The 18909-nt window shown below is 39.8% G+C and overlaps 1 protein-coding gene across 2 annotated transcripts in view; it reads left to right on the forward strand.

The window, feature by feature from the left end:
- Window positions 1–660: 660 nt before the first annotated feature.
- CTNNA2 (catenin alpha 2) overlaps window positions 661–18909 on the forward strand; it is a 548499-nt gene continuing 530250 nt past the window's right edge. Inside the window, exon 1 of one of the 2 annotated variants that reach the window (XM_076335695.1) lies at window positions 661–771. The gene's annotated coding sequence lies outside the window, so the exon portion shown is untranslated. Of the gene's footprint in view, window positions 772–1708; window positions 1729–18909 lie in introns of those variants that run through there. The other variant, XM_076335693.1, reaches the window with a different exon arrangement.

The following is an 18909-nucleotide window of genomic DNA, read 5'->3' on the forward strand; positions in this document are numbered from 1 at the left end:
TGCCGGGACGCGCCATCATCCCGCCCCCAGCGCCCCTTTCCAGGCCGCCGGACCGCGGCCAGCGCAGCCCGGTTTCCCCCGCGTCGCCGCCGGGCCCCGCAGCGCCCGTCCAGCCGGGGAACCCTCACCTCGGCTCCCCACCTGCCGCGGCTGCCCCCCGCCACCCTGCGCCTCCCTCCGAGCCCTCTCCCGGCCCACACAGCAGCCGCCGCCCTCTCCCTCCCGGCCCCTTGGGCGCCTCCCGCAAGCCCCGCTCCCCTCCCCTCACACCCGCAAGCCCCATGCCTCCTCCGCCGCGCCGCCCCCTCCCTTCCTCCCTCCCTCCCTTACCCGGCCGCTTGGTAACGCCGTTTCCATACTCACAGCAACTGCGCACCGAGGCGGCCCGCAGCCGGCCTGGGGACCCGCTTAGCCGGGACCGGCAGCAAGGCCTCCCCCCGCCCCGTCACCCCCTCGGCGGGCAGCTCCCCGCGATCGGCGGCGGCGGCGCAGGCGCGCTGCCTCCTCCCCTAGTGGCTGCCGCGGGGAGGCTGGCGGCCGCGGCGGCAGCTCCCGGGTCCCCTCAGAGCCGAGCGAGCGCAGCTCGGGCCGGCAGCGGGAGGCGGGCGGCGAGGGCGGGAGGCGGGGGCCGGGGCCGGGCGCTGTGTGAGGGAGCCGCGCCGCACACCCAGCCCGTCAGTAACCGTCGCTGCTGGGGAGGAGGAGGAGGAGGAGGAGGAGGCGGCGGCGGCGGCGGCGAGAGATTCTCCCACCCCCACCCACCGAGCTGAGGTGAGGCCAGGGCAAAGCATCCTCCTTTCTTCCCCTCATCCCTTCCTCCCTTTCATCCTTCCCCCCCCCGAGCTCCTTCCTTTCATCCTTCTTTCCTTATCCTCCTTCCCCCTTATCTCGCCTTCCCCTCATCCTTCCTTGCGCTTCCTGGTCCTCCTTTCCTTTCTTCTCTCCTTAGCCACCTTTCTCCACTCCTCCCCATCCCCCAGACTCCTTTTCCCGTGCCCACATTTTGCACCCACCAGAAATAATAATCATGCCTTCTTTTTTTTCTTTCCCTTTTTTAAATGAAATTTTAATTCTCGCCCAGTGAAAGAGGGAGAGAGAAAGAGACAGAGTCGGTCACAGACAGAGATAATCCTCGCTCCTTTAAAGATTGGATTTGAATTAATGGTCATTTTGTGGTGTGTGTATTATGGGAAGAGGGGGATTATATTTAGGGAAGAACAGAAAGGGTCAAAGGTGTATTGTTTCACTTATTCATCTATTTACCTAGCATCACTTTGAGGTGAAACCTAGCTCTGTATTATTTCAAGTCTTTTTTTAAATTATTTTTTTAAAATTATTCTCCTCTCTTCAGGCATCAGAGGTTTCTCCCTCCCTTTTATCCATCCACTGTGTGTCTCTGTAATTTACAGTCGCTGCTGCTGCTGCTCTGATTGTCTCAGCCGGGAGCCGGCGGGGAAGGGGCGCAGGGAGCGGTGCTGTGCGGTGGGGAGGGGGCGGCGGGCGCCGGCAGAAAGCACCTTCCTCCATCCCTTCCCTCTAGGCCTCTTCCAGGGTCTGAGACCTTTTGAACCTCCCGCTTCGTATCCCATCCGGAATTCAGCCCAAAAGGTGCCAGCTCCCATCAAAGGATTTGCTCCGGTGACAAAGAGTGAAAGTTTAAAACGCAGCTTTGTCTTTATGTGGAGTGCGCTGGGGATGGCGAAAAGCTGCGTGGATGGTGGCTGAAAGGTGACGGCCAAAGTGTCTCCTTGCGTGGCTTCTGGAGTGGAAGAAGTTTTGCTTAGACGTGGTGGTGGTGGTGGTGGGGAGAGGCGTCCCTGCTGCGAGAATTCCCTGGCTGCCTTGCCCGTTTGGGAGTTGGCGTTGTGGATGCGTGTGCTTAGGGGAGCGTCAGTACGCCAAGGGTTCGGGAAAGTAACTTTTACATATTTGCGGTGGGGTGTAACGTGAGGAGTAGGAAGCACGCACCTGCTCCTCCGTAGATTGGAGGGGTGGATGCACTCCCTCGTGTCTCGCCGGTTGTGTGTGATGCCTGTTTTCTTTTTAAGGTGATGCTCCGTCAGTTGAAATGATCGGTTGGTGGTTGTGTTTCTCTCTTCATCAGTTGTGTAGTGGCAGAACATTTATTTGATTGTTAGCATGCTTCAGACAATTTCAGCCTTTTTAAGCTTCCGTTTGCTGAATTAGAAGTTTGTTTATACTTCGTCAGGATAGATACATTTCAAAACCCCTGATATTTTAGAAATCTATAGATACCACAGCAGCCGATACTATAGCAAAACTCTATCAGCCTGAATAACGTTAAAACATGCATGTTATACACTATCTTGGCATGTATTCCCTAAGAAATGTTGGTTCTGTTAACTTGTCAAGATTACAGCGAATGCTGTGTGTTTTGGAGTACAAGGTAGATAAGTAGCATAAATAGGAGTAGTCTTAAACGATGTTGCTGATGCGAACAACAGATCTTACTGGCTTTGTGGCTATTACAATGCTGCTGGTTTTCCTTTTTACCTGCCGTGTCTATGATTGAGATTATGTATCACATCAGGCTTTTTATACTCCAGGTCGAACAGAATTCTTTCTAGAGGAGAAAAAGTACTGACCTGAAGGATGAACTTTTGCACTCAATTGTGTAAATCATTGTTTACAGAAATACCGCCTCAGCTGTGTACAAGATAGCTGTAATTCCGTTAATGGGCTCTGTTGATGACAAAAGCCTCAACGGGAAAGCTCCGGTGTCACTTGAGCCCTTACATGGAAATGCAACCCTAATTTATGCAGATTTCTGAAAGCTTTTTTTTTATTATTAATGTTGAGCATGTTTGGTACTACTGAAATGCCTTTGAACCACTGAAAACCAGGAGTATTCATAGACTGAGACTTTAAAGCCAAAGGAAGCCATTAGATCTTCTGCTCTGACCCCTTGACTATTATAGTCAGTTGGATTTTATCCAGTTATTTTTGAGTGCAATAACTTGCATTTGGCTGAAATGTATTTTCCAGAAAAATTGGCATTTTGATCAGAAGACAATAAACAGCAGATTCTCCATCTCTTACTAAGTTATTTGGCTTCAGCTTCCAGTCACTGGTTACTGATGTGCCTTTCTCCACTATGCTAAAGAACGCAAAGTATTTTCTTACCATGGAGGTATTGCTCTGCTGTAACCTAGTGATCCCTCTCTTTCCTATTTGAAAAAAACATGCGGACTAAAATACTTCAAATTTGTCACTGCATGCATTTTCCTCATGACTCAGTTTCTGTGGCTTTTTTTCCAAATCCACTTTTTCAGCGTTTTTGTGAAAACGTGAGCTGGATACAGCATGCCAGTGCCTTGTCTCAGGAGTGTTTTGTGAGTTTAAATATTACCTCTCTAGTGTTACTCTTCTGTTTATACGTTGCATTTACATATTAACCCTTCATTTGCAGCACTGCCTTTTGGTCTCCTTTTCACTGGGTATGCTCACTGGGGCAAACCCTTTGCAGGACTGTTTCTTTCCGCAAGAGTTCATTATTCTATAGACTAGCACGTGTTTCTTGATTGTAGCTTTCTGACTTTGTACGTGGCTTTTTCTAAGAATGTTTTGTTTCTAGCGTAGGTCGAATATACCAAACACTCCTGATTGCTTTTTGTGACTGATTGATCTCAGTTGTGTAGCATTCTATCAGTTTGTAACTTGTGCAAATTTTGTCACGGTTGATCGTGTAGACCTACAAATAATTGAAAAAGTGTTTCGTGATAGTGGCTCCACCTTTGGGGAACTCTGTGTTAATCTGCGTTATGTTGTGATGCGTTCTTCTCAAAAGCTGCTGTTTTCTTTTTGAGATGTCGTTTAACCAGTTCTTGACCTGCTTAATTGGTGCTATTTCATCGTCAGGCTGTCACAGAATACTACACCAAGTGCCACAGAAGTTTATACATGCATACGGGTATTTTTACCAATTGGAAGTATCAATTGCATCAAAGAATAAAACCAGATTCATTTAAGAAGATCTATTTTCATTAGAACTTAGATTAGTGCTTCCTATTATTTGTTATATAGCTCTGATATATCAGTTGAATCTCATAATTTTTTTTTAAATTATTGTTTTGCTCAGGACTGCCAGCGTTCTAACCTTCCTATGGCTATAAACGCTGTCTCACCAGCTCTTTTAGAGTACGGTTGTAACATTAGCGTTCATTCAGACTTCTGAAATTTTCCCGGTATTTTCAGAACTGCTAAAAATTCATGTCGGTGGGATAGACGCCTCCTTGGACGCTTCTGTGAGAACCCTCTTCTACGGTCATCTTTGGTCCTGCTGATCAAAAATGCTTATTGCAAAGTAATATTGTTTTAAAGTTGTACTTGTAATGGACTGAAGAAGTAATTCATCATTCTCATGAGGTACCAGCAAGTAATCTCACTTCTTTACAAGTGCAGAATTACTGATTGAATGCATCTGCCCTTTTGCACTATTAGTGTAGCTCAGAGTCCCTGTTTAGTAGCACACCTGTGTGAGGGCTAAGATTTCTTTTGTTCCTACAAATCCCGCCCCCCCCCCCTTTTTTTTTTCCTGTTGCCAAGAAATGTTTTCGTCCTCACCTATCAATTTTTTATGCTTACTGATTCAAAAAGTGTGTAATTTTTTATCCCTTAATACTTTTTTTCCTCATTATGTATGGCTTCTTACTTCTAATAGCAGTATTTATTGAAACCTGTTTTGTTGCCAAATTGTAGTAGTTATGACAATGCCTTCTAGGTACTACATGCTGTCTGAACATGTGAGTATGAGATTTTTTTTTTTTTCTGTGTACAATGACACAGCCATACAATTTATTACATTTCAGAGCAGAGTAGGCTTTTACTTTTAATATAGCATGTTTCAGGGCTTGGCTAAAGAAAGCTAAGCTCTTTATTTATTTTCTCCATACTTTGTTTGCAGGCAGTACAAAGCACAGGAGATACTTTGGTTTTAGAGATAATACCAAATGGTATTGGAAATATGAAGGAAAGAATACAGAAATAAATAATACAATATGTAGTTGGAAATATGAAGGGCAGGCATACAGAAATAACGAATAACAACATTAACCTAATTAGTAATTACAGTAGCATACTTAGGTCATAACTTGATTGGAGTTTTTGTGGCTCAGGTCTGTAGAAACTGTTCCTGTAAAGCTAATTTGAGGTAAGATGCAAGAAGAAGATATAAAACAAACAGAATTGGAGGGGAAGATGAAAGTGACAAAAAGAAAGTTGTATTTTAGAGGCTAGCTAAGAGCTGCTTCTTGACTAAAATAAACTTGTTTGTTTTGTATAAACATAATGTTTGTTAGGATAAACTTTCTTGAGGAATTAGATAAACAATAAAGTGTATCGGTTGACCAGCGAGAACTTTCCCAAGGCACGGCTTCCAACACAGCAGGCCTCTGCAGGAAGCAGAAGTGGCTGAGACTCTAGTTCCTCTGTGGAGCTCCATTATTGATGGGTAAGGTCCTCCAGCTGTATCAACAACACCGTGAACCCGACTGTGATCAAACTGCTTCTAAGTCTAGCATGCCTTGAGCATTGCTGGAAACTAAAGAGACAAAACTGTTTAAGACTGCTGTAACAAATAAGTTGAAGACATAACAACAAGGAACAGAAACCAGGTTTTGGTCTATTAAAAGAAGTGGTTAATAACTAAGTTATTCTTGTATTCCAGCTTTTTACTGTCTTACGGGAATTCATAATACGTCTAAATATATCTGGAAGAGTGATAACACTGTTGTATTGAGTCTTCAGTTGGGCAGGCTCAGCACTCTACAGATGTAAACGAATTTTGTCTCAGGTTTCTGGATAAAAGCTCTACATCTCAGTTTTCTAAACGGTTTCCTCAGCATCATACATGGGCCACTGAGAGAGTACTAAGATATCTGATTCCAAACAATGGTTGTATACGAGAAGGCATTCTTGAAAGTTTTCAAACAGTAAGATAGGTTGAAGTCATATTTACATAACAAAACATCAGCTGCTCTAGGAAATGAACTTGTAGTGAGCATCACTTGCCAGTACAGTTGGTTGAAAGTCAGGATTTTCATGTTATGGAAAATCCTCGTCTTTGGGAACAGTGTTTTATTTTGGGTTAGAACAAGGTGGTGAAGTTTAAAATTTCCAGCAAAATGAAAATTATTTCCCCAAGTAGGAATATCGCCACACCCCACCAAACCCCGATATACATCTTTTGTTTCAAATCTCATATCCTGTCATCAGACAAAGCATTTCGACTTTATGGGGAGCAGGAGGAAAGCTTTCCAATAGTTTTTCATTGGATGTGTTGACAAAGCACACCTTTCTTTGAAGTACTTTTACTCTGCTAAATCAGCATTTCTGACAGCAAGTTGTTTTTTTTTTTTTCATTTGGAATATTTTTTGGCTAGCTACACTTTTCAGTCACATCACCCCTTGCATTAGTATTCTAGTATTGAGAACAGTAGAGAAACATTTTCAACATTGCTGCAGAGACTGCCCATGTTTTCAGGCTTCTAAAGTAATGAGAATTATTCGGTTAAGTGAAGCTGAATCCTGTAACAGCAAGAACATCTCACAGGGTTTTAATTTGAGAGGTAAGAAAAACAGTAGAGTTTACAGTTATACAAAAGAATCTCTGTATTTAGAGTATTTTAGAGCTATTTTTATAGATATTCCCATCTGTCATCACTGGTATTGTAATAATTACTATGTGCCATTTCTCTCTCCTGTGTACTTGTCCTTTTCTTTGAAGCTATGTATTTTAAAAACAGGCATATGTTACATTATGCTTAAAGTAGACGAGAATATTAGAACAGAAGAAAATTTGAATATAAGTGGAATTAAATTCTGAATACACTTTCATAAGCAGAAAGTAGAAGTGGTTTCGGTCAGGCTAGGCTCCTAGTTGCCCAGGTGACTTCTGCAAATGGGATTTAAGCTTTTAAGTTACTTAAGGCTTCTTGTAAATGGATTAATCAGTTTGTCCTTTTCTACAACTAATCAACTTTAGTTTTTAATACTCTATTATTTACTAACAAAAGCCACCCTTCTATATTCCACTGAATCTGTCTTTATGGAAATTCTCCATTAAAGCCCATTTAGCACAGCAGGGGCAGCTAAATCTCTTAGTTCTCCAAGTTTTACTTGTAAGAAATGGATCAATTGGAAATATTTTATTCCTTATATTTGAAATGCAGAAACTGTGTCCACCCTGTGCAGAGCTGAGAAAACTACTTTTATCAGTTCTCTAAATCTTTTCAAACATCAGAAGAAACTCCAGAAGACCTCTTCCTAAAGATTTAACTTTCAAGCTTGATTATGGATTAGTAATGCTACTACAAAAGTTTAGTAAGCACTGGTTTTATTTCTACTGTAGTATCATAATGTTAGTAGCAATAGTTGTGTCCTTTCCAAAGGAACCACGTTAACAAACATGAATAAATCCTCTTGAAAAGTGGCATAAAAATATTTGCAGTTTTAACTTGCTCAAATAATCTGAGGCAGCCATATTTATCTGATGAGATTTTTTTTTGCTCCTTGGCTGCCTCTGGAAAAACATTCTGGTTTTTGCTGCTTGGTCAAGCAAGATGTCCTCTTTAAAGTTGTTCTGTAACTTTTGAGTCAATTTAGAGATTTGTGTAAATAAATAATACTATTAAGTAAATGAATTAATATAACTAAATAGAGAATAGGTGTTATGTTCTCTGTCATTAAATACTGTCTTTGTTGAACATTTGTTGAATGGTCTCTCTTTCTGATATAAAATATGATCAGCTACCCATGGTTAATTCTTCATGTGAGTTCATATCTGAACCGTTACATATCCCCCACTGGATGCAATATTGCATCTGTAAGCAAGATGGGGCTAATGCACGGAGGTGAAATTTGTTTATGGCCAGTGTTGTGTAATACAACATCTGATTATTTTGTTAGCTAAAAGAACCACAATACATATTTCCTATTAAGATGACTAGATCTCATGCTTAAACTCCTGGAAGCAAAAGCTGCAGTTGCTTTAACATATGCCACTATGTTTATTGAGAGACTTTGAATACAGAACCCAATCACTTTTTTTTGTTTTCTGCATCTCTGTAAAAAATCATATGATGAAAATGGTTATTTCAGTTTTTACCAAAATAGAAAAGGATTGATTATAACTTTTTAAAATTGTGCCAGAATATTTCAGTAAAATAAATTGTATCATCTGTGCTTGATTTTGATAGAGAATTTATCAAAACTCTTCATAAATGGTTCTCCGATGGTTACAAATGTTGACCGTTTAGATAACAAAAGACTGTTCAGCCTTTCAAGAAAAGGTATAAAATAGCAGCTAAAATTTCAAGTGAGAAACATCCAGAGTAGGAAGGATGCATGTTTTAAGTATCTCTCTTCTGCTTGTTTACAGATGATGATGAAAAAATACCTCCATCCTTTAGGGCCAGCAGTACTTGCACATAGCCAAAATTGGCTTTAAACAAATGTCATTTATTTTCCCTGTTGTTGATTAAGATTAGGCTATCACACATCAGCATTAGCAGTCCTGTTTGAAAAAATTTAGCAGATTAAATCTGGAAGTAGGAGAATAGTTCTTCCATTTGTAAAATACAGGAAAGCCAGTTAATTTAATTCTTGCAATTAAAATCCACAGGTGAGTCTTTAAAATGAAGTTACAGAATTGCAAAGAAACAACTACCATTTGTTACCAGTTAGAAAGAAACAACTGCCATTTGCTACCGAGTTTTTTTTTTTTTTTTATTGGGGTCAAAGTGAGAGAGATTCATGTATTTTTATTGCAGCATATGAACTCATTTCTAGTTCTTATACAAATAGTCTTGCGTGCTTACTATAATCGTCAGAAATGCAAATTCAGAATTACAGCTGCTTAGTCTAATTTTAAACGTATCTATTATCTCTGTAATCTACATTTCCAGTGCTTAGATGCTATGCAGAAATACTTCTAAGAAAAATAATTTGTCAGGAAGTCCATGAATGAAGGAGGATGAGGCTGTGTAGGGGTAGAATAGGAATAAATAGATTCTCATTGGCCACAGAAAGAAGTCAGAGGCCTCAGCAGTATGCAAAGCTGTCACTTGTACTTGGGTGGGCTGCCCATGCTTTCCGTAACATTCAAGCCTATTTCATTCAGCTGACAAAATGTTTTGGACTTTTGGACTTGCTAAATATTGTTTCTGGGTCACATCTGATATCTAGCAAGAACAGGAACATTTTAAAAAAAAAAAAGAAAAATTGTTGCTATCTTATGATTTAATTTTACTTGCATGGCTTAGTGAGAATTCAGTGCATGGCTAGGGGAGCCAGCATACTGGATCCCTGGATGCTTTAATCTGCTCTTGCATACTAAAAAGTTTTTAGGTGACTTGCATCCTTGAGCAATTTTTTTTCTTTTATACTCAAATTCAAACTCTTGCATTCAGGCCTGAGCCCAGGGAATACTGGGTCAGTGCAGGTCAGAGTAATGGAACTGTACAGGTGCTTTCTAGGTGCTAAAGAGCAGTCGGGACACAAGCACTGAGCAGGATTGTCTTCTACTCGTGCTCTGTTTGTGTGAAAACCAGTATCAAACCTTATATAAATTTTATCATTCCCCTGTGTGCTTTCCTCATCTTCTAAATAACTTAAGTGCATTTCCAGAGCATTTTATACAGCCTTACAAATACTTTTTGGCTTGCCTTGTTCTAATTCTGTATTTACTACCAATAGTATTTTTGTTTACAAATTCAGCCTAAGAACCAGAAAATATATGGGGTGTCTATGTTCAATATTTACCTTCAGTTGTCAGGGTAAGAAATAGCATTTTATAATTAATTTTTATTATATTTAATATATTTAATTATAATTTCCTTAATGTGATCAGAGAAACTATCACCTTGCTTCCTGGGGAGTCATCTTGGAATGCCAGCCAGAGGTATTGCATGGTCCCAGGTGATCTCAGACACTGCAGCATAACCTAATTTACATGACAGAATAATATGGAAGCATGCATTTTGTGCAAACGTAACCAAAAAGCCTTCAGAATGAATGTCTTGAAGTAGTTAAGAAAGCTGAGTGACTGTAGTAGCCATGGTGACTTTTTTTTTTTTTTTTTTTGCTTTTAAGTAGAAACATCGCTGGTTACTAGTCTTCACCTTAAGCTGGGTGTCCATTCAGCAAGCTACAAATTTGGTGGCAGCAAAAGAAAATTCATAGATGTGTGGACAGATTCAACACATGAAAAGCAGTGTGGTTTGGATGCAAAAATAGCAAGCTTGCAAACAAAATTAGGTTGAGAGCTGTAATGATGACACAAATGCTTTTTTGAGGCTCCACACTCCATGTTCTCCTTGTTTCCTCCTAGTTTTAGAACTGTTTTGGCTTGACAGGTGCTGAAGTTGTGCCCTTCAGCTCAGATGCTGTGAGGGACTGACTTGGGACTGACAGATCCTTCCAAACTCGGTTGCATCCTAAGGGTGGAGTCAGCTTAACTTTATTTTAATTGTTTTATGGCTTTTTATTTCACGAGAATGACGCTGAGATGCACTGACAACATGAGTGTGTTCAGGTCTCCTGTCGGCTTAATGAGTTTATTTTTGCTGGGTGGTTGACAGTCAGCCAAAAGAAACAATAAAAATTACATAGCCCAAGAACAGCTTCTTGACCGGTTTTCCGTAAAAAGATCAGTCAGGAGGAAGGGGAAACACAAGAGATTACTTTTTTTTTTTTAATCAGGTTTCCATAATGATGTAAAACTTGTGATGTCTTTTTTTGCTCTCTCTGCAGCAGAAAAGTGTGGGGCATGGTGTGAGGTCCATTCCGTTGCCATGATATACAGAAGAAAGATTTGTTGTACCCTAAGGATGTTGCAGGACTTGTGGTGGCTAAAGCCTTTCCTGATCAACCCTTGGGAGCTAATCCACAATAATTAAGTATTTCTTGAAACAGAGCGTGAACGAGATGGACTCTGTAACGATTAGGACATGGGTGGATCAGAGCAATTAGTATTTGGTTACACAAAAGGAACAGCTTCTAAGGAAGGACCGAAACCCATGCTCCCCAAACAAATAAGATGTTGGACATCAAGCACGCACTTCAGGTGTGCTTGAAATTAGTGGCCTGGATTAGGCAGTTTGAACCCAGGTCTCTGAGATTCTGAGTGACCTTTTCTGCTGAGCTTTCTGGCTGCGCTGGTTTGGATGTTTCTCTTTCATTGCTGTTCTTCATTAAGAAGTTTTTTTCAGTGGGGTGAAACCAAGATCATGTAAGTGAGGAAAGAATTTTGAAATAATTCTTTTAAAAATGTATTTTTAGTCATTTCCACCTAGCTTTAATTAGAAATGATTAAAAAATGCTTAGAATTGAAGTCGCCTCTTGGCCATTACAGCTAGGATATAGGAGATACAGGCAAAGCATAGCTGCTGTGGGAAAAGTATGTTGCAGGAAGACTTTCAACAGTTTCAAGTACTTAGAGCTCCTTTAAATAAGAGGAAAGTATGTAAATAAAAAAAAAAAAAAAGCTGTGTCTTGAGTAGATGAACTTCCTTTATACATTTTAAAAAAAAAAAAAAAAAAGAGCACCCATATTGAATCTTAGCTCTGGTGTTCACATAATACTCCTTTTGTAGGCAATTAAGTGCCCCGGATCTGAACCATGTTTCTCCGATCTCAAGAAATGTACAAAACATGAGAAAGACTTCACAATGACCAAATAGAAAGATTTATTTTCTGGGGGCCTCTTCCAGCATTGCAGATGGGTTTCTGGGTATCTCAGCTAATGGAGTAGTTTGGGTATTCAGATTATGCAAGATTAAATCCTTGATCCTTTAAAATTAATTACAGAATTTCCATTAACGTTGCAAAGCTCTTACCCAACACTTCTGGAGCTGGCTCTGCCTTTGGCTGTGTCTATATCTTCAAAGTGTAGCAGGAGCCAATCCTGAGTGGTATTACAATGCAAGTTGCTTAAATCTCTGGAAAATTCAAATATTTATCTGTGTTACCTTATAGACCTGTTGTGAGTACTAATTGTATCTGTTACATGCTCTAGAAGGCAAATGATTTATGCAAGCAGGATTTTTTTTAACATTTCAACAGTTAAAAAAAAGAAGGTAACAGTAAGTGTCCAGTACACCAGCTCTTCCTTGCATCTGCTCATCTGCTGCAAATATACAGTACACACTGCTCAAACTTTCATTTTAATGAGCTATTTTTTGTTCCTGTTTTGATCTAAAGACAGCTTTTCCTCTGAAGTGAGAAAATTGTTCTGTCATGTTGGGCCAGTCGAACAAAACATTACAGATGGACTCAGTTACCTAAACACGAGCTCGTAGCACACCGTTGTAGACACCTTACAGTATTCAGCTTGCTCTTCAGTTAGGTCATGGGTCTCGTGGAGTTCCCGTATTGTATCTGTCACTGCTGTCTTGCTTCTGTACAATGTCCTGGATTATAGTTCATTTCAGCGATGAAAAACAACCCCAAACGTATCAGAGCATTGAGTCCCTTGATGAGTTTCATTGTATTTCTCTCAAATGGTGCTAACGTGGGTGGAAGAGTGCCATGGAAGGAACCACAATTCTTGGTTAGTCTTTAGTGTGGCAAGGTACATTAAAAAATTATGAAATTTGGTGAGTACTGACATTTCAGGGATCCCTTGGATAGGTGGAAATAGGGAGAATTATGAATGTTGTCTTAAAATTATGTGTATTATAGGTGTATGTATATGCATATCTCATATGCAGAATATCCTGTATGAAGAATCTAAATTTGTTGCGGGCCTGTGTTTCTAAATACAGAGAGTACTATGGAAAAGATTACAAGGTGAGATGCAAAATATGTCAAGGATGGTGATCATAGTCGATATATTAGAAAGGTTTCATTGTTTGTTTCTCCAAGGAAATTTTGGTGTCTGAAGAACAACTATTGCGTTTTCATTTTTGGATCCAACTAAATAAAACAGATGAATTAGGTGAAGGTTTGCAATCACTTAGATTTCTTGTGTCGCAATAGTGACACTATCACATGCAGTCCTTCCACACGTTTAATCTCCATTAAATAAAGCATTGTTTTTTTCAGCCGTATTTATCAAGGACCTCTCATTTGAACGTGCAAAACAAAACAAAAAGCCCACCACATTTTACTTCTGTTAAAGAAAGTACTTGTCTGTTGTTAATCCTAAACCTTAGTCCAAACTTCAGTCCAGAAAGTGTATGTCTATATAGTTCTAAATAATTTAATGAAAATTTTATGTTGGTAGTATTTTTAAAGTTAAAAATACTTGAATGTGTTAATAGGGAGTTTTGCAGAATACCGTGGAAAATATGAAAAATAGACAACCTTATTTGTTATTATAATAAATTATGTACACTTTGGGTGATTTCTGAACATCTTACGTGTTAAAGTAATAAAATAGTTCAGCAGTGGAACTGTTTATGCTAAGTTACGTTTTTAAGCCAAAGGAAAAACATAGTTAAGAGCTGTATTTCTGTGAAAACTGTTAGCAAATACTTATCATAGAATCATAGAATCATTGAGGTTGGAAAAGACCTCTAAGATCATAGAGTCCAACCGTCAACCCAACACCCCCATGCCCACTGAACCATGTCCCTAAGCGCCTCATCTACACGTCTTTTAAATACCTCCAGGGATGGGGACTCCACCACTTCCCTGGGCAGCCTGCTCCAATGTTTAACCACTCTTTCAGTAAAGACATTTTTCCTTACATCCAATCTAAACCTCCCCTGGTGCAACTTGAGGCCATTTCCTCTCGTCCTATCACTTGTTACTTCGGAGAAAAGACCGACCCCCACCTCGCTACAACCTCCTTTCAGGGAGTTGTAGAGAGCGATGAGGTCTCCCCTCAGCCTCCTTTTCTCCAGGCTAAACAACCCCAGTTCCCTCAGCCGCTCCTCATCAGACTTGTTCTCCAGACCCCTCACCAGCCTCGTTGCCCTTCTCTGGACACGCTCCAGCACCTCAACGTCCTTCTTGTAGTGAGGGGCCCAAACCTGAACACAGTATTCGAGGTGCGGCCTCACCAGTGCCGAGTACAGGGGCACGATCACTTCCCTACTCCTGCTATCATTGTAGTGAGGCCTCAGTAAAGCGTAATCTGTTATTCCCTGTGTTTTCTTTCAGGACAGCTGAATGTCAGGAGATGCTTTTTTGCTGCACACTTGCTCAGAGTTGCTACAGTCCAGTATTTGCTGTCCTATTGCTATTTTTGTTACTGTTTTTTGTGGTGAAGGCTTGTGATTTCATTAACAGTTATTTAAACCCCGAAAAACCTGACAGAGGGCTAAATAGAAAATATTTCTGTTTTCCATGTAGATAAGCACAGAAATACATGAACAAAAATCAGGGTGGCCTCTCCTCTACGCTTCAGAAGTCTCCTGCCTACCTTTATAAACCTTTGGGAAATGGGCCACGTTATCTTCAATTCTGTAAATAATTAACATTCTTTGTGTGGTTATTTTTATCAAAAGTATATTTCTAGATTAATCTGTGGATAATAATAGTTGTAGATCTTAAGAGGCTTTTCTTTTTCTGTTGTTTTTGTCTGTATTTCTGGCATAGGAGAGTAGGATCTTAGCCCATTAGCCACCTTCCTTCTGTGGGAAGCCATGCATTGAATGAGGGAGTTTTAACAATTTTCACAGACTTTGAACTTGTTTTATGTTGTGATAGCCCTTGAAACCCAAACATGTATCTTATATGTTAACTCCACCTATAGTTTCCACAAGTTATGTTAAGAGAGCTTCTTTGTCACTCATGGCGTCAGAACACAGGGTCGTGTTTGTCCTTTGAATTAAGCAACAGTGATTAAATTACACATGCTTTCGTGATCCTTATTTTTCCTGCCTAAAGAATGGTATGGTGACCTTATGTTGACACTATGGAGAATGTGTGCTTTGTTAACGGCATTCCAGATCTGCCCCTGAAGTTTAAACCAGAGGCACTTGTTCTAAAACACCAGCTTTGGTTTTTGGAGTTATCACTATCACATCTGGACCTTCGCTACCTTAGGTGCCATGTGGTGATATTTATTCTCCTTGTATTCATTCGATACAAGATGAATATTCGATTTGCTTAATATAAGAAAACAAGCCCGTACTACATTTATTTTTAAGTGAAGAGAAAAAAACTACTTTCTCTGCAATGACGACAATAAGCTGTTTATTACCACAAGCTGTGCATTTTATTTTCTTTTAGTTAGAAAGCAGTGATTTGTCTGAATTTTTGGAGTGGTTTTTAAGTGAATAATGATATAAGAGCCTTCTTACTTGAGGCTTCTTATAAATGTAGTTATTTATATGAAGAAAAAACTGTTCAAGCATGGATTATTTATGCAGGGGAGAAAACTGGCTCCGGATTGATGTAATTTTTCTTTCCCATCTTTTCTCAACTAATTTGTTTCCTCTGTGCAGTGAGTGCTCGATATGCTTGCAACTTTGTTTTAGACACTTAAGAGCACATTGTACCATTTCCCTTGATAAAATTGTCCGACTCAAACCTCACCTTCTGTTCTTCAAGGCAAACTTTGTTCCCTCATGGCTTCACAGAAGTGTTATGGCCTTTCCCCTTTCATTTTTAGCAGACCTGGTTTCATCACACATTTGAAAAGTAGAACTGAGATTTTTCTTGGTCTAGTGGTATTGGCATGTTCTTTTCTTCATTTTTTGCTCCCCCCCCTCCCCCCCCCGCCCCCTGGCAACAATTGCGAGATGGATGAGAAGATTAACTGTACTTTTGCCCTCGCTCTTTTGATTTCACTTTCGATGCCAGTCCTCTCCTAAGATGGTCCAGTCTACGCCTGGAGCCTGGGCTCAGCCCCCAGAGTGAACTGTGATGTGAATCCACTCTGTTTAGCCACCAGATTGTTTCAAAATTGGTAATTCTGACATTGGGAATGTGCAGTCATTGGTAAAAAGAGCATCCAAGCAGCCTTACTAAAGCATTGTTAATTATTGACAGTAAACATAAAGAGAAGATGTAGAGGATTTTATATCAATAAAGATCTCTCCTACCTAGAGCCAAGAATGACCTAATTTTTTTTTTTTTTTAGATACACCAGCAGGACCTGTCTGTAAACAGTTTCTAAGCAACAGCTGCCTGTACTCTAGAAAGAATGTCACTTTTTATCCACGACTCCTGGGTTTTATAGCCCTTCTGCCCAAATTGGCGCCCTAGATTAGGGGGAGGTTGGAGCAGTCTTGTCAGCAATGGCAGTTCTCCTTTTTTCTAGCAGCAACCACCTATGTTTCACTGAGGTGTGTTTGAAATTAAATCACTGTCTCCTTTATTGTTGGTTTCCCAACAGCTTTGCTGTTGCAGTCCAGCACTGTGAATTATTTCCATGCAGTTTCATAAACATTCTGTAATGATCAAAGAACCCATATTTCTACTTCCATTTAAATCCAAGAGGTGACAAACCCGAAACAGCTAAACAATTTTTTTTTTTTAAATGATTACATAATTTGAACTGGTTTTAAGGCAAAAACTGAGTTTTCCCCACAGCACAGCAGGTCTCTTTCTTCATCAAGAGTTGTGTGGCATTTGTCTCAAAGACTGGGGTAATTCAGAGGCAAAGAAAACAAGAGCCCTTTGTGATCAGATTTTTATTACCTGGGAGCCTGCAGCTCAAGTGACCAGTTTTCTGAGACTTACCTGCATTAAGCACTGTTGAATAATTTACATCTAGAGGTCAAGCAGTAACAACCACCCGAGAAAGAGAGCTAACCTTTTCCACGGTAATATAGTGGTAAATGGGGAAAAAAGGGAAGAGAGTGAGCAATCTCACTGCACATTGTAAGCTCTTGTGATCAATTTTAAAGAGATGTTATTTGAAGATAGCAATCATTTTCTTTTAGCCAAAGATCCATGTAAGATGAAGTATAGAAAAACAATTTTTAGAAGGATTTTTGTTTGTTTTGGTTTACTACTGGAATCTTTTAAGAGAATGTTAACCTGGGGGCTGTGGAGATCAAGTAGTGGTTCAGGCTATTAGAACTTACAATAGTCATAAATGTCAAATTCTCTATCTTGCAGCTGAGCTACCGTGTCTTGCCTTAGCTGAGACTGCTTTTGCGGTGGGGAAGCACAGATCTTGTAGAAAACAGGTTTTGCACTAAAGGACATTGGAATGGAATATGATCATAAACTCACTTAGTAAGAGGTGGGGAAGAGTCAGCTGGAATCTGTCTCCCATTATATTCCAAGCAGCTCTAGAAAAGCAGCCTTCAAGAAAACATGGTGGAGGTTACTTACAGAAAAAGCTTGAATTTTAACATACTGATTCCATGCTTTTTGCCAACTCTGTGAGCCAGCAGAAGTAAACTTCCAGTTTGTTGAAGATTTGGGAGGAGCAAGAGTAGCCTCATCAGTTACCAGAGGATGGTAGGACCTACATAAGTGTATTGTTCATTGTACTTATTTATTTTTAATTTGCTCTCTCTTATCTGCTACTGTTAGAGTTAAATAGTATTTCAGTTTGAAAATGGTCTTGCTGCTTTTACTAACAGTGCCTGAAGAGAAGGCCTGTGGATGTTGGAATCGGTTAGATTTAAGTAACAGTTATGATTGATAATATAGGCTGTAGCCTATGGCCTGATTTAAGGGAATTGTAGAGTTTATTTCTCTCCCAGAAGAGGTAAAATCATAGGTCTTTGTCTGAGTGCCTTTGAGAAAAACAGAGATCTCTGTGTATGTTTCCTCTGTTATTGCGAGAAGCTGTCTTGTTTCTTACAGCTGTCTTTATTTCCTTTGTTTGATTCAAAATCAGGGATTTCTCCTATGTACAGAATAGGGAGTTAAAAAGTAATTGAGGCATTTTTCTGGCTTGCATTAAGAAATAAAAATGAGTAGAAGGAATTTTGACTTATGAAAGAGAGGTTAGATAGATGCTATTATGTGCAACTGGGAAACACAACAAGAAAGGCAGTTTAAAATACCAGTATGTTTAAAAGCTGACATTAAAGTAAGAAAAAAAGTTGACTAAGAAGACATATGAAACATGAGCTTTTGAAGGACTTTCTATGAAAAGGGCAATAAAACTAAGATTTGTGACGTTCTTACTTTTTAGGGGCTGCTAGGGTGGCTCCCTGTCAAATAAGATAAAAATAGACTGTGATGAAAGACTGAGAGTAAATTTACTGTTTTCAGCATTCTCGCCTTCTCCATTACATTTTGGCCAAGAGTAGTGTATTGTTATAAAATTCAGATTAAAAGTAAGCTTTTGTGGCTTTGTTTATTTCTGTTCATTTCTTATGTAGATGAAATGGTAATCTCAGTCAATCACTATCTATTGATAGTGATTTTTGATATTTTCCTCTAGGTTTGGGACAAACTTGGTAATTTCTCTTTCATGTAGTAATAATTCCTCATTATTATTATTTCTCTGTTATTCTGTGAGGCATGGATAAATCCCAATGAAAGTATGTCTTTGCTACTAAATATTCTACTGTGTACTAAATGTTCTTTTCTGTACAAGTAGAATTCTTCCACCTTTTGCAAGCTCTTAGTTTATAAAAACCCCTCCCTTTTCATAAGCAAACTATTCTAGCTCTGTTTCCTGCATATATTAGCAAAATGTTTGAAGGCTGAAGGGAGCGAACACGCAGTGAGTCATCTTCTGTTGAGATTAAAACCTGATACATTTGTGAATGAAATCCGGCTTTGTGAAGTAGAGCATGTAGTTTGTTATTATTGTGTTTTGGGGGATTTTTTTTTGGGGGGTATATTTTTGCTTTTAACAGATGTGCAAGTTAGGAAAGTTTTAATTAGATTTGGGAAGTGCTGTCTTACACGTTTGTAAATCTGCAAATATTGGGATGAATTGGATTTAGTAAAACTTTACTATGACTAGGAATATCTGCCCGAGGTGTTTTGAATAATTTTTGGAGGTGCCTTCGTTGACACTATGTA

The sequence above is a fragment of the Aptenodytes patagonicus genome, chromosome 4 (assembly GCF_965638725.1).
Source record: "Aptenodytes patagonicus chromosome 4, bAptPat1.pri.cur, whole genome shotgun sequence".
In the NCBI taxonomy this organism is placed as follows: Eukaryota; Metazoa; Chordata; class Aves; order Sphenisciformes; family Spheniscidae; genus Aptenodytes; species Aptenodytes patagonicus.